General features: G+C 42.9%; 1 protein-coding gene across 1 annotated transcript in view; it reads left to right on the top strand.

The window, feature by feature from the left end:
• b4galnt4a (beta-1,4-N-acetyl-galactosaminyl transferase 4a) overlaps nucleotides 1–12,885 on the top strand; it is a 161,285-nt gene that overhangs the window by 14,062 nt on the left and 134,338 nt on the right. The gene's annotated exons all lie outside the window — the stretch shown is intronic.

Genomic DNA, 12,885 nt, shown 5'->3' with positions numbered 1-12,885 from the left:
TTACTTTCGGGTTTTAACTGTGGTATCGAATTGGTATCAAGAATAGTGGAATTTCACTGGTATTGGTATCGACTACTAAATTTCTGGTATTGTGACATTCCTACTTACTTGGGTGATGTATTGTAAACAATGCAATATGAGTTTTAGCTAGCGCCAAAAAAGAACTCAGTGTCAGTGTTATGCAAATGTCTATGCAGTGTCAGATATTCCCCAAGTCAAAGTGAACTTTGTCGAGCAATGGTGGACATCTTCTGGAGGTAACACAACAAACCATTTTGAAACCTGTGTAATATCTTTAACGCCATATTGTGTTTTAATGGTGTAAAGGAGTAATTCATAGTCTGGCTATAGTCTACAGGGCATTCACAATTGAGTAAAAAAGGTTGCAATTTAGATGGTTGATCGTGATCGCAATTAGATTGTGATATTATTTCTTGGCCAGATTGCCCACCTTTAGTACTATATATACTGCATGTATACTGTACATATGAAGAAACCAAGATAGAGATTCCTAGTATATTCCAAGTTCATGTGTGTGTGTGTTTTTGTTGGTGGGATGAGTTGGCACTTGGCACGCTGCTCATACTGACCCGAAGGTCAAGTTTTATTGTGTCTTGCATGAAAAATAATGCGGTCGGCTCCGTGCAATAAAAGGCTTGTTCCTTGGCTCTCTTCTCTTTGAATATGGAAATACACATTCTAAAAATTAAGTGCTGCATGCATGCATCAAATATACATTAAAACACAATAAAATGACTGAATAAAAACACATTATAGGGCATTAAAAGTGCAATAAAAAACAACGGCAAACAAATCTACAGCATAAAGTCATTAAAATACTGGCGATGCAAGTAAACACAAAGGTTATGATACTGTAGATCAGTGGTTCTGACAGCTTTTCAGAGTTTCCAGACATGAAATATACACTGGTCTCTCCTCGTCTCCCACCGCGTTCACTCTGAAACCAACAGCCAGATAGGCGTCATCATATTTTCACGTTGTCTTGTTCGTCAACCACCTGATACCCGACCTGCAAACCGCCAACTCTATGCATTATAGTAGCACAATTGTCAGAGACGAGGACTGAGGGCCGCGAAGGTGTGTTTAAGAGAAAGAATGACCGAGAGAGGGGAAGGGAAGGGACTGCAATGTTTCTGTAACTTATTGATAACTTATTAATCGTAATGCTGCTTTGTCACCCCGGGACTGGGTCAACTCGCGCATCACTAAAACCTACAGACTATCTGTCTGAATGAACATCATTGCTATTGTGAAAGCACGATTTGTTTACTGTTCGGCCTTGAAAAAGATTAGACAACATTAGTTTCGCATCACATTTTCCCCCTGGTCATGCGCTACACACTCTTTGAGAACAACTGTTTTACATGACACACAACAGGAAAAAGAAGTTAACAAAAGTGTTATACTGTACATAAGGAGACCAGCCTACATGTAATAGGCCACCGTTTTCATGTCCATAAACCTCCTGGAGTCCTGGAGCAACACATCAAACCTCCTCATCTAATGTCAGCTGCTTTGCACATTAAGGGAGTTACATATTGAAATGAAAATCTGTTACTGATACTGTGATTGTATGCTTGTCTTTATCATGGCTTTTTCCCTTTTACAATATCTTTGTGTGCTTGCCAGCAAAGCGTGCCTAACTACTTTTGTCTTCCTCCGACCACGCTGTGGACTGCAGCATTCCACATTAGCTGTCACTCCTCTCTTTTGAAATAAACCACTTTGCAGCTACATTTGCGATAACAGGTCTCCACTGCTGCTATCTCGAAACCTCTCTGTTGTTTTCAATTAGATAGAATCAAGCCTAATCACTGAGACGACAAAGCGTGCCCGTGTAACTCACTTATTTTTCATGATTTAAAGTGCCAAATTAATTAGCCATTACATCAGCTGTTAATTTCTGCTTGCCAAGTTAATGTTCATTGTTATACCAGCTTGTCACAAATGCACAAATGCCCTCTTCGGGATTTTGTCTTTGTTAAAAGTACTGCTGAGTGTATGCTGTGGGTTCAAAGAGCGTCCACACCTCTTACAAAGTCACTGTCTTTTTAAAACTGGTTTTGGAGATTATACTGTGTTTAAAATTGTGCAGCTTCATAGACCTGTATGTGTGTAAGTGTGTGTGTGTGTGTGTGCGCCTGAGGGTAAATGAAGGAGGAAAAAGATTACTTTTTTGTTTACAACAGTGTTTCCTACCGAGCCACTTAAAAAGCTGAAGTTAGTGATGGAGAAAGCGATAGTGTGGTTCAGCCCTTCTGCAAACAAGGTCAGTGCGTGGTGATAACACAGAGTAGACCATGTCTTCTTCTCCCTATCTCACTCTCATTTTTGCTTTAGAATTGTAGGAAAGCTGATTTATATTGCCAATTCCTACTAATCTGCTTTCAGCCCACACATTTGTAGGACGAAATGCACACTCACACACACACACACACAGGCATACGGGGCGTGGATGCACAGAGGAGTAATTTGTTTTTCTTTGAGTGCCCTTAATGCTTGCTGGTGCTCTGAATAGAAAAAAATCATCCAATCAACAAAGAAGTCCTCACTGCCCGAGTCCCGCCTGTACAAATGGAGTCGTCCCAGGCTGAAGTGGATTCTGCTTATTACCCCGATCAGATTGAGACAAGCTCACTCACTGTGCAGGTGAAGGCCTCACTCAGCTGTGTTAAGTTAATGGAACTTCAAATAGAAGTGTTTACCAGAGCTGCAGTGTTTACCTGGATGCATAGCACGGTATGAACCGTCAATGCCACCGTTGAAGTGTCTTTTTGTTTAGATGCGCTCAAGGCAATTTTATTATGTATTATGTGACATTTACTGTTCTTCCATGACAAAGAAAGACTAGGAACTTGTTATTTAGTGGTATATATATATATATGTGGTGGTGTGTGAAGCGGGTTTGACACGTTATGATTGTATGCAATGAGCAGTAGAAAAAAGTGTGATCGAATGTAAATCCTTTTATCTTTTTGACCCCTATCTGTATCTGTACCAATGTTGGACTGAAATTGCTGGTAGTTAGTCGGATCATTTTTATGACCGAACCTGATGATCGATGGGATGGGATGATGTATTTGTGAGACAGATTCTGGATAAAGATTCACTCTCTCCCATTAGTATGTGACAAGAATATGTTCCCAAACATCAGTGTTGTTCTGTGCCATCTAGCCATTCTGGTGAAAGGATTGATGAGACGCACTAAAATCTTCCCTGTCTGTGCTAGCTAGATCTGTTTAGTGCATTTACTAACACTTACTGCATACTGTACCTTCAGTAATCATTTGTGACTGGTATTATCCTAAAAGTGAGAAAATGATTTTGATGAATTGAGCCATTCTAAGGTTCAGGGATTAGGCTACTGTATTTTAATGATTGATAAGACAGGCATAAAATTCAAGGAATAAATAGCTCTGCAAAGGAGCCTGTACAGCGGGATATGCACACATGACAGCTGCCATGCTGACTCTTTGATATGAATGTCATGACCGATCATATTACCAGTCTGGAGCAGTTTTGGTTGATATACAGTACAAGGTCTTGTGACTGTGACATTAAAAGTGTGTGTAACAATAACACAAAACCTCAATTCATACAGGTTTTGCCAGCTACTTTCCTGCTGCAGTTTTACCCACCTTCAACTGTCTCTTGAGTTTTGTCCCTAATTGTATCATAAAAGAACAACACAGTTGTGCAGCCACACGTAAGAATTTGTGTTTCGTGCAAGATTTTGGGGGCTTGCCTGATGCCAGAACAGTGTGTGGCAATATGCCACTTTTCTCTAATTATTGCTTTACTAGTGCAGTGGCTGCCGATTGCTTGGCCCCCGGAAGTGCTGTTTGCAGCGTTGTTGAGATCCGCTCGTTGATTCCAGGGAAGTGAGGAAGAGTTTGGTTGTAACGCTAGTGTAATCCAGCATCCAGTAGGGATGTGACGGTGAGGACATTTTCCCACAGGTTAATAAACTCTCGGTGTTATCGCCTACACCGGACATTTTACAAGAAAAGATGATGGTCAATATATGTAGCCCACTTCCTTTGATCTTTAACGTCGGGTGGCTGCATGTCTGGCCTCTCCGGTCCAGCTTCCGCTGCGGAGCCGCAGGTTTCCACCCGGCGCCGCTCCGCCGCACACAACGGCTATGATTGCTCTGTCCTCCGCACGCCGAATGACTCATTAACGTGATGGTTCCCTTATAGCATTGGGTTAAAATCTGAAATATTGCCAAATAGGTTCTTGCTTTTCGCTTTGCATCGTCTTGCCTGTCAACTCTCTCTCGTCCCTTGTGTGTGAAATATGACACCTGCTACTCTGAGCTGAGACTCCCTATGGATCAGATGCATTCATTGTCAGTAGCGTCAGACTTTGTATTGATAACACGGCGCTGATACACCAAAATGAACTAAATGGGTTTTATGTCTGTAAAAATAAAGCAAAACGACGGTGGGGGCGGTGGGTACTTAATGTAACCAGTGTGTGCCCGACCACCGTGTAACACCGGTAACACCGACTACCTCGACAAGCCTATTCTCGAGATCCACTCGTTGACTCCAGGGAAGTGCAGAAGAGTTTGGTTGTAACGTGAGTATATCCAGCATCCAGCAGCAAAAGTGAACTGCTGTCAATGAGCTTGTAAAGTCCCGCTGCGGACGGCATGCTCGACTCAGTCCGCACAGCACTGAAGCCCCGCCCTCGCTGCTGCACAGAGCGGTGGTCACTTGTCGCATGTCCAAATTGCCAAGTGTGAAGTAGACTGGTTGAGTGGTTGTCGAAATATTCAAAGGACACCGGCGCAGACAGACAGAGATTCCTTGCATTGCAGTTTGATAAGCAACACAATCAACACTAGTTAAGGTAATTAGACAGCTCTGTGCAATGAAAATGATGATTGATAGATTTAATGTTATTGCGATGGGACATTAAGAGCTGTTTTCTTTCTTGAGTCGTTATCTAGTGAGCTTAACAGCATGGTCTCTTTCTGTTTACCACAATGTGTGTTTTCCAATGAGCTGTTGAGAGTCGGATTGCGGTTTCGCCTTTCTGCAGGTGGTGTCCTGCCATCATTTCATTGTGCCAAGACCGACAGCTCTCTATCTGTCACTCTTACCCCTCCCCCATTACCACCACCACCACCACCACCAGCACCAGCACCACCTCCCTCTGTCTGTGCTACAGTGAGAATACTGCCTGTGTGTGATTTGTCTAGAATGTAGCACCTGTGCCCTGCTGCAGGCTGCCGTCCCCCTGGGTTGAATGTTATCCCTGCTGGTACTCGCACACACTCAAACACACACACACACGCACACACACACACGCCCTCCGTTCCATCCGTTCCCCTCATTCAAGCACTTTCTGCTCATTCATATGCCACAAGTGATCCCCATTTTGCTGCCTAGATTCTATTCCTTCCGGGGTTGTGGGAGTCCGCACCTGTGGGGTTCACGCACACACATGCACACACTCACATATTCGTGGGCTGAATTTGCTTGCATGCCTCCTATTTAAGCTGTAGGGAACCTGACTCTGGAAGCATTTAGATTTGCCCCCTGAGTTCCAGCTGCGAGGAAAATAGGTGCAGGAGCTGCGGAGGAGACGTGACAAATAGAGGCGAGGGAATATCATCAGACCCCAGCTGCCTCGAGAGATTCATTTTAAAAAAAAAGGCATAATGTGGACTGTGCATATTTAAAAAAACCTACGGACCTGTTAAGTCACATCCCACAGAGCTTTTATTGCTTTTCACAGGGAATACAATCGTTTGGCTGCCATAGAGGGGCTTTTCATATCACTGTTAATGTTGTCAGACACAGGTAGTGGGATGTGCGAACATCAGCGCAGAGAACCTGAAACCTGCTGAACACACAAGAAAAAGATGTGTTGGATACAGCGTGCTGAAATCAAGTGGAGTGCCATATAGATGAGGTATAGGTGCAGTGTGTATGTGCGCAAGTGTGTCTGCGTGCTCAAATCATTATATAAAGGACGGTGAAACTACCTGAAGCCTATATCTGCTTTCCCCCGCTACATTTCCCTGTCAGCAGGTTGACTCACACGACTACATGTGAGTCAGCTGAGTTTGACACCACATCCCTATGGACACACACAAAACACACACAGACCTGCACGTATATATATACACACAAAAGATGGTACTCTCACACCCACACATAGCAGTAGCCACCCCCTCAGAAGATGAATGAAGTGGACGTTAGTTTAAAAGTCAAGCTAAAAATGGCTATCATCGCTCCGCTCCCCGTCCACCTTCCCACAAACACTACGTTGTTGTTTGTACTTCACTGAGCATCTCTGGGACTCTCTGGGCATCACACAACCTCATCTTGTTAGCTCAGAGGAGCCTGCAGCCCTCAGCAACTTTAGCGCTTTACTCAGATCAGAGCAGAGCACAACCTCTCCCCACTGAGATTCGCCCATAATCCAAAATGTTAAACAAGTGGTAGTTCCATCGGCCAAAAGTACGTCACGCAAATCCTTCCTGGAAAACGTATTTTGAGGTTGCTGAAGTTTAACAGTTTGGTAACAAGACTAAAACTCTCAAATAATCTTCCCTGTAATTCATGGTCAAGCACCAGCATTAAGAAATTACAAGGTACAAGAACGCATAGGAAGGTAGATACTATGTGATTCAACTCATCCCTCTAAAAAGTTACTTATCAAACCTGCGTTATTGGTTTTACCTTTTTGTGAATACAGCGTTAAAGTTTTTCTCTGTCAAGCCCAGAAGGAACAGAAAGGCAGATACCCCCTGCTGCTCTCTGGTTGAGGAAATATGTCTCTCAGCCCCGGAGTTACAAGGCCAAACTAGAATACAGAGCAGGGAGTCAATCATCGGGGTGAAACGTTCACTTACTCCAACTCCTAAACTCGTGAACTTTACTTCGTCAAAGGAAACACATCAGTTTGTGATGTCCGTTGCAGTCTAGGAGTTGACTTTTCCATCAGCCTGCCTCACATGATGACACTGCCTATGATGCCATTCAACAAGCCGAAGGGAAGGGAGTTTTCTGTGCTGTATAGCAATAGTGTGTCATTTGAGGAGTTGATGGACAGCGAACACACCGTCAGCACCAGGGGAGCGAGAATGAGTGAGGAAATGGAGCAGGCCAGCATTAGGGACAGGACACTTTAGGAAAACTAGGAGTAAGTGTCACAGGGAGTCTCTTTCCACTCCAAGTGTTTTATAGCCGATTAAGGCCTGGACTGGGACCCGCCTGTGACCGATTAACAGTCAGAGCTGGAGCCTATTTAACCTGCCACTCTCCCTGAATCTTGAACAGCTCTGGGAAGCTGGAGTAGTCCCTGCCTGTCCCACACTGTTGCCCCGCAGTTGACAACAAAAGGCTTTGGAGTGACAGCGAGTACTCAGCCTCGATGTAATATTTCACCTCTAGAGAATGTGAAGCAATAATCTGGATGTAAACCTTAGTTGTCTGACATTCTGTCCCCGACCCCGAGGAAAATTTCACTTATCCTTTCTGCTTTCCCCTCCCCACAGAGACTCTTTTATAAAAACCTTTAATATCCTGGTGAAACCAACCACAGAAGTACTTTTTTTCTCAGATGATAAAAGTGACAGCAGAAAGAGAAAATATCCGCAAAATAGAGAGCTCTGGTTACATTGCATTATGGACCACAAAGGCAACTGTCTGTGGCGGTGACATCGGTGACATCTTCTCCCCTTCGATGATGGATTTTTCTTCCTGTATGATTTTCTTGTCACGCTGTATAGTTTAATAACCAGTTATCTGCGAGAGAGAGAGGGGGAAGTTAAGTATACGTTCAAACAACAAACAGGGTCCACAGGTGCAAGGTAAATCCAGAGTAGCTGTTTGAAAAGAGTATGCAGAATCCTGATTTTCTTCCAAACCCTTAACATTAAACCTCACAAAATAGCAGCTTTTTTATTTGTTGTACTAGAGAAGGATTATAAAAATTGCGGTGTAAATCACCAGTTTCACCACGATATGATATTATATAGATTCTCTGGACAACGATACAATATTTGCAGATATCACAAAGTCTGCCACGATACGATTTTGATTTGATTCAATTCAAGGGTCTGCAATCGATATGAGATAATATCATATGCCCATTTAACACAATCTTTTACCTTTATATCAACTTACAAAAAGCAACTAAACTATGATTTGACAATTTTATTAATGGGCTTTACCAGCCATTTGAAAGTGTGGTTGCTGCTCAATGCTGATGAGCGGGAATGCTTGACCAAAGCTACGCCGCTAGCACTGTTTGGATGTTTAGGAAAGAGGTTGGCTTGGACGGAAATGGTGAAACATATGTGCCGTGGGAATTGCAAAATAAAGGCAGATCTTAAAGATGATGATTTGTATCAATGTTTTCACTTTGCATCAATGATATTGGATTGTTGATCTATCTATCTATCTATCTATCTATCTATCTATCTATCTATCTATCTATATGTCTACACATCAACACATCAACACATTACCAAGTCTTAAAAACTTTAAGTAAAGTGCCATCAGCTAGTTTTCTGAACATGCTCCTTCGTTTCTCTCTCACTCTGGCCCTCTGGCGCTTTCTTCTTAAAATGTCTTTTTTCTCTGCTGTTATGTCTCTCCCAGCATTCCCTGCGGTGTTTCCTCTTTAAATGTCTCTGATTCACTAATTGAGAGTTGGGCTGATTGGGATGTCAGTGGGCTTCAGGGCCAGACAGACACGTCTAGCCCGCAGCACTGTGCAGATGCTGTATGCACGCCCCCATGCAATCATGCGGTAACAAACAGTTCTCTCACGGCCATCTGAGAGTCAAGACGTCAGGACGTGTTTGTAGCCCACTCAAGAAATCAAGTAATGAGACTGCTGTGTATGCACGTGGTTACGTGTGTTGTTGTTGTTTCTGGGGTCAAAAGAAGTGTTTTTTAATGACTATAATTTTTTGCATGCCTGTCTACACACTATCTTTGTCTCGGTACACTTCAAAGGCACAAAGAACATCAGTGACGACAACAATGCAAGCGGCAAAATGAAGAGAGGAGTTCTCATTATGCTTTGCTACTGCGTTTTACTACCAATTAACCAGTGTAGCAGGCTGCTCACATACAAAACAATTTACCCAGTCATGGCCCCAGTGTTGCAAGGTCTGCCGTTTTCCAATGGATTCATTAGCTTTTCTAGTTTCATATGATGCCAGTATCTCCACTCTAGCTTTAAAAAGGAGCACACTACAACCTAAAAATTGCAAGTTGTGTTAATGCGTTAAAGAAGTTATTGGCGTTAAAACGAATTGGTGTTAACATGTTATTATCGCATTAACGTTGCCAGCCCTAGTATTTACCCATTTATTTACTCAAAGTATATGATATAGTGAAGTAACATGATAAGGTGTTTTAGTTGAAATAAGGTAACTACAGTAAATGCATATAAAGTAAACACAGTACATTCATGTTGTCCAGGCAGGGAGGAAGTGGAAAAAGGGAATAGAAAGCGTTCTCTTTCTACATCCATGTTAGTTTGTGCGTCAGTGAATTGGTCTACATGTAGATTTAGCTATATTTTATTTATGATAAGTAAGGGATAATGTACAGCTAGCGGGTCATTGTTGTGACAGAAACCCCGACAGGGTGATGAGACACCCCTCGGCTCCGCGTCGGGGGTGCGGCAACGCCCTGAAGTGGGTTCTTTCACAACAATGACCCACTAGCTGCACATTATCCCGCTTATTACACGGCTACTTACTTAAGAAATCAATAATTTGACACAAAAACTGTCCTCCAGAGTCCGACATCAGAACTGCGCCCATAGCAATGTTCTGTTATATATAGCAACAATCAGCCATAAAGAAATAACAGAACCTAGAACACCGTGTTTGACCAATCAGAATTGAGTATTCAACACAGCCGTGTAATAATATACTATATCTAATTACACAAGGCCATTTTGGGACCTATAGGTGAAAGAAATGTTTAGGGAAAACTGCTTTTAATGCTGGCACACTGAACATTTATGGTGTAACGTTGTAGATATTACAATACATTTGGCAATGATAGCAATGCTGTTGGATTTTAAAAGCAGTGTAAATGGTTTGGCTGGGGCATATTTTGAGTTCTACTTTTATTGGCCGTTGAGCTAGTTTTGTCACACAGACCTGGAACCTGCATGGCGCACTCATGTTCTTGACAAATAGTCACGAGCAAGTTTCTATTTGAAAGCATGTGGTTTATTTCAATGACTTTCTGAGACTGCGTGACTCTTTAATTGAAAAGGAAAGGGGAAAAGATGGCAGCACAGCATGAGCCAGACAAACATGGCACCCTTCTATCATTATAAATATACCTGCTCTTCATTCAGTTATTTCTGTTAATGGCCTTTTGTAAGCTCTGCTAGGCAACTGTTGCTAAGGACCTATTCTTTGTTTGTGTAAAATCTTTCTTTCGTTGCCGCCTCATAAAGTGCTCACTTATTATATTTTACCAGCATGTCAATTCACTAGCCGTCCTATTGCATTTTTCTTGAAATAATATTTTCTCCCCTCCCAATATCCTCTGGAGCATCTGACAGACAATATGGGGCTCAGTGAATTGTCGACCTCATAATCCAATTTCATAATTCACAATTCCCCTTTCCTACCCACTTGCCAAGCCGAGAGCAGCAGCAGCACAGAGGGATATGTGCACTGGCGTGTGGACTGTCAGTGAGTATGAGCAGAAGGGTTAGAGGTTTTGTACAGCAGGCTGCCCTGAATGTAGAATAAACTGCAGGCTTTAAAACAGTTTTCTCTTTAGGTGACGTTCTGGCAAATGCAGGTGTCTTATCTGCACTTAGAGGTCTGAAGTGACTGCTTCAAAGTCTTCAACTTTCTGGATGTAAAAAGGTTCTTTCACTTGTTTCACTGGCATAGACAGTCCTCTTGATTCTTTATGCACCCGCCACATTGATTTACATGAGAATTTGTTTCACTCTTAAGGCCTTTACATACCGACAGCATTTTCTTTGTGTGATCAATTCATACGTTAATATATTTTTTCGAACTGTTGTTTTTGTCATGGGTATTTTCAGGTTGACTAGAAGGTAACACACAAATGGTGAAAACCTTAAAGATGGTTAAGGTTAGGTATTGACCTTGAATAGTTAAAGAAAGCAACGCCACCCACACATATGCATGAGCACCGCCGCATCGTAACTACTTCACAGACACAGAGCGGAGAGAGGACCTCAACTCAACAACGCTACCTCATGACAAGTAACCGCGGCAGTGCTACTGCAGGGCTGAGGTTTCTCTTCCATTCTCCAGTAATCTTGCGGCAGCGACGCACTTTGAGTTCAGGCTGGTGCACGCCAAGGGTAGAGTACGAGCAGGGAGGCAGAGAGGCATCTGCTTGGTTCTTTCCAAGCGGACCGCGAGGCAGTGATTAGTAGATGTTTTTACAGGATTACAGCAGCTACAGATGACGGCTCTTTCCGTCCCTTTTTCAGAGCTCAAAAGTAATGGATCGCTGTCGGGGTGTAAGGACCATTTCAACCAATATAACAAATAGTGTATACTGGATAACATCGTCAACCCTGCCTTTAAGGTTAGGATAGGTCGTCAGGCAGTGAGTCTTGTGAGAGTTTTTGCAAGTTTTCGCAATTTGCAGGTTACCTTCTAGATACAACCTTACTTTCTCAGAGAACGCAAATAGCCTATTACGCGGCGAATAAGCTAAGATAAGATGAGATGAGCACCATGAATAAAGGCATCAACCAATCAGTTTGTGCGGAACGGGTTGAATTGTGCCTATATTTATGAAACAACAACACGGAGGCTCCGTAGTTCGAACCAAGATGGGAAATTGTATTGCTCCTTTCAACATTGACAAAGGCAGCACATACCAAATCCTCCATGCCTTCCGTTCTTACCTTTCACAATAAAAGCCCTGGACATATAATATTCGCAGGCGAGTATTTAGCATTTTCGTGTCGTTTAGTCCTCACGCCCCCGTTGTGTAAAGGCCGTCACTGCCATTTAATCATTTCTAAAAGTCAGTCTGATATTTAGTAGAATTCTGTCCCAGAACATATTTGTTTTTTTGTGACTTGACTTCATAATTCCACTTTTTATTTCTCTTTCTCATGAGTATATTATATACGAGAAATTGTATGTTTGTGTGTGAGCAGCTCCATGGCTCTCCCCAACCCGCCAGGTCCTCACTAAAGCCTTATGGCCCGTTCCTTGGCTCTGAACTCAAATGTCTTGGCATCCATTCATGGGTACACAAGCGTGATATTGAATCACACAAAGAGAGAGAGCTCTGATTTCCCCGCTGGGTCTGCCCTCTGTGGCCCCTCGCCGTCACCCCACCCCCCTCACATTGGGTGGCAGAGAGACGCATCATGGCCAGAGGAAGGAGATGATGTAACCGAAGACCACGGGTAGCACGATGAGACAATGACAGAGCTCTCATAGGCTTTTTCATGCTTTTCTTTCATATTGAAGATGGGACATTTTTAAGCCTACATGTAATTTGATGAAGAGTCACAACATTGCCATGGGCTTTAATAAGTGCACACATTAAAAGGTCATTGAAAGAGACGCTGTTGAAAGGCAAAGAGCCTTTTCAGAAGTGAGTTAGTAGTTGCTTCTCTCACTGCATGATCCTGTTTGATAATCATGCTTCATTGTAGGCAAACACTGACCAGTCAATATTTCTGCCATGAGGACTGTCACAGTATGCGTTTAATAGCACACTGGTTCATTGACTGGGACGCAGTAGGGGGGGGAACCAGGGACACAAATTGACCAGCTGATGTTTAATGTGGAGCCAGATTTAGGTTAATGATCCAGCAGGAACAAAAGGCTATGACAACAGAAGCAGAGGATGTTTC

Source organism: Sebastes umbrosus, chromosome 4, assembly GCF_015220745.1.
Source record: "Sebastes umbrosus isolate fSebUmb1 chromosome 4, fSebUmb1.pri, whole genome shotgun sequence".
Taxonomy (NCBI): domain Eukaryota; kingdom Metazoa; phylum Chordata; class Actinopteri; order Perciformes; family Sebastidae; genus Sebastes; species Sebastes umbrosus.
Note: the sequence above shows the minus strand (reverse complement) of the source record. Positions and strands in the feature narration are given on the sequence as shown.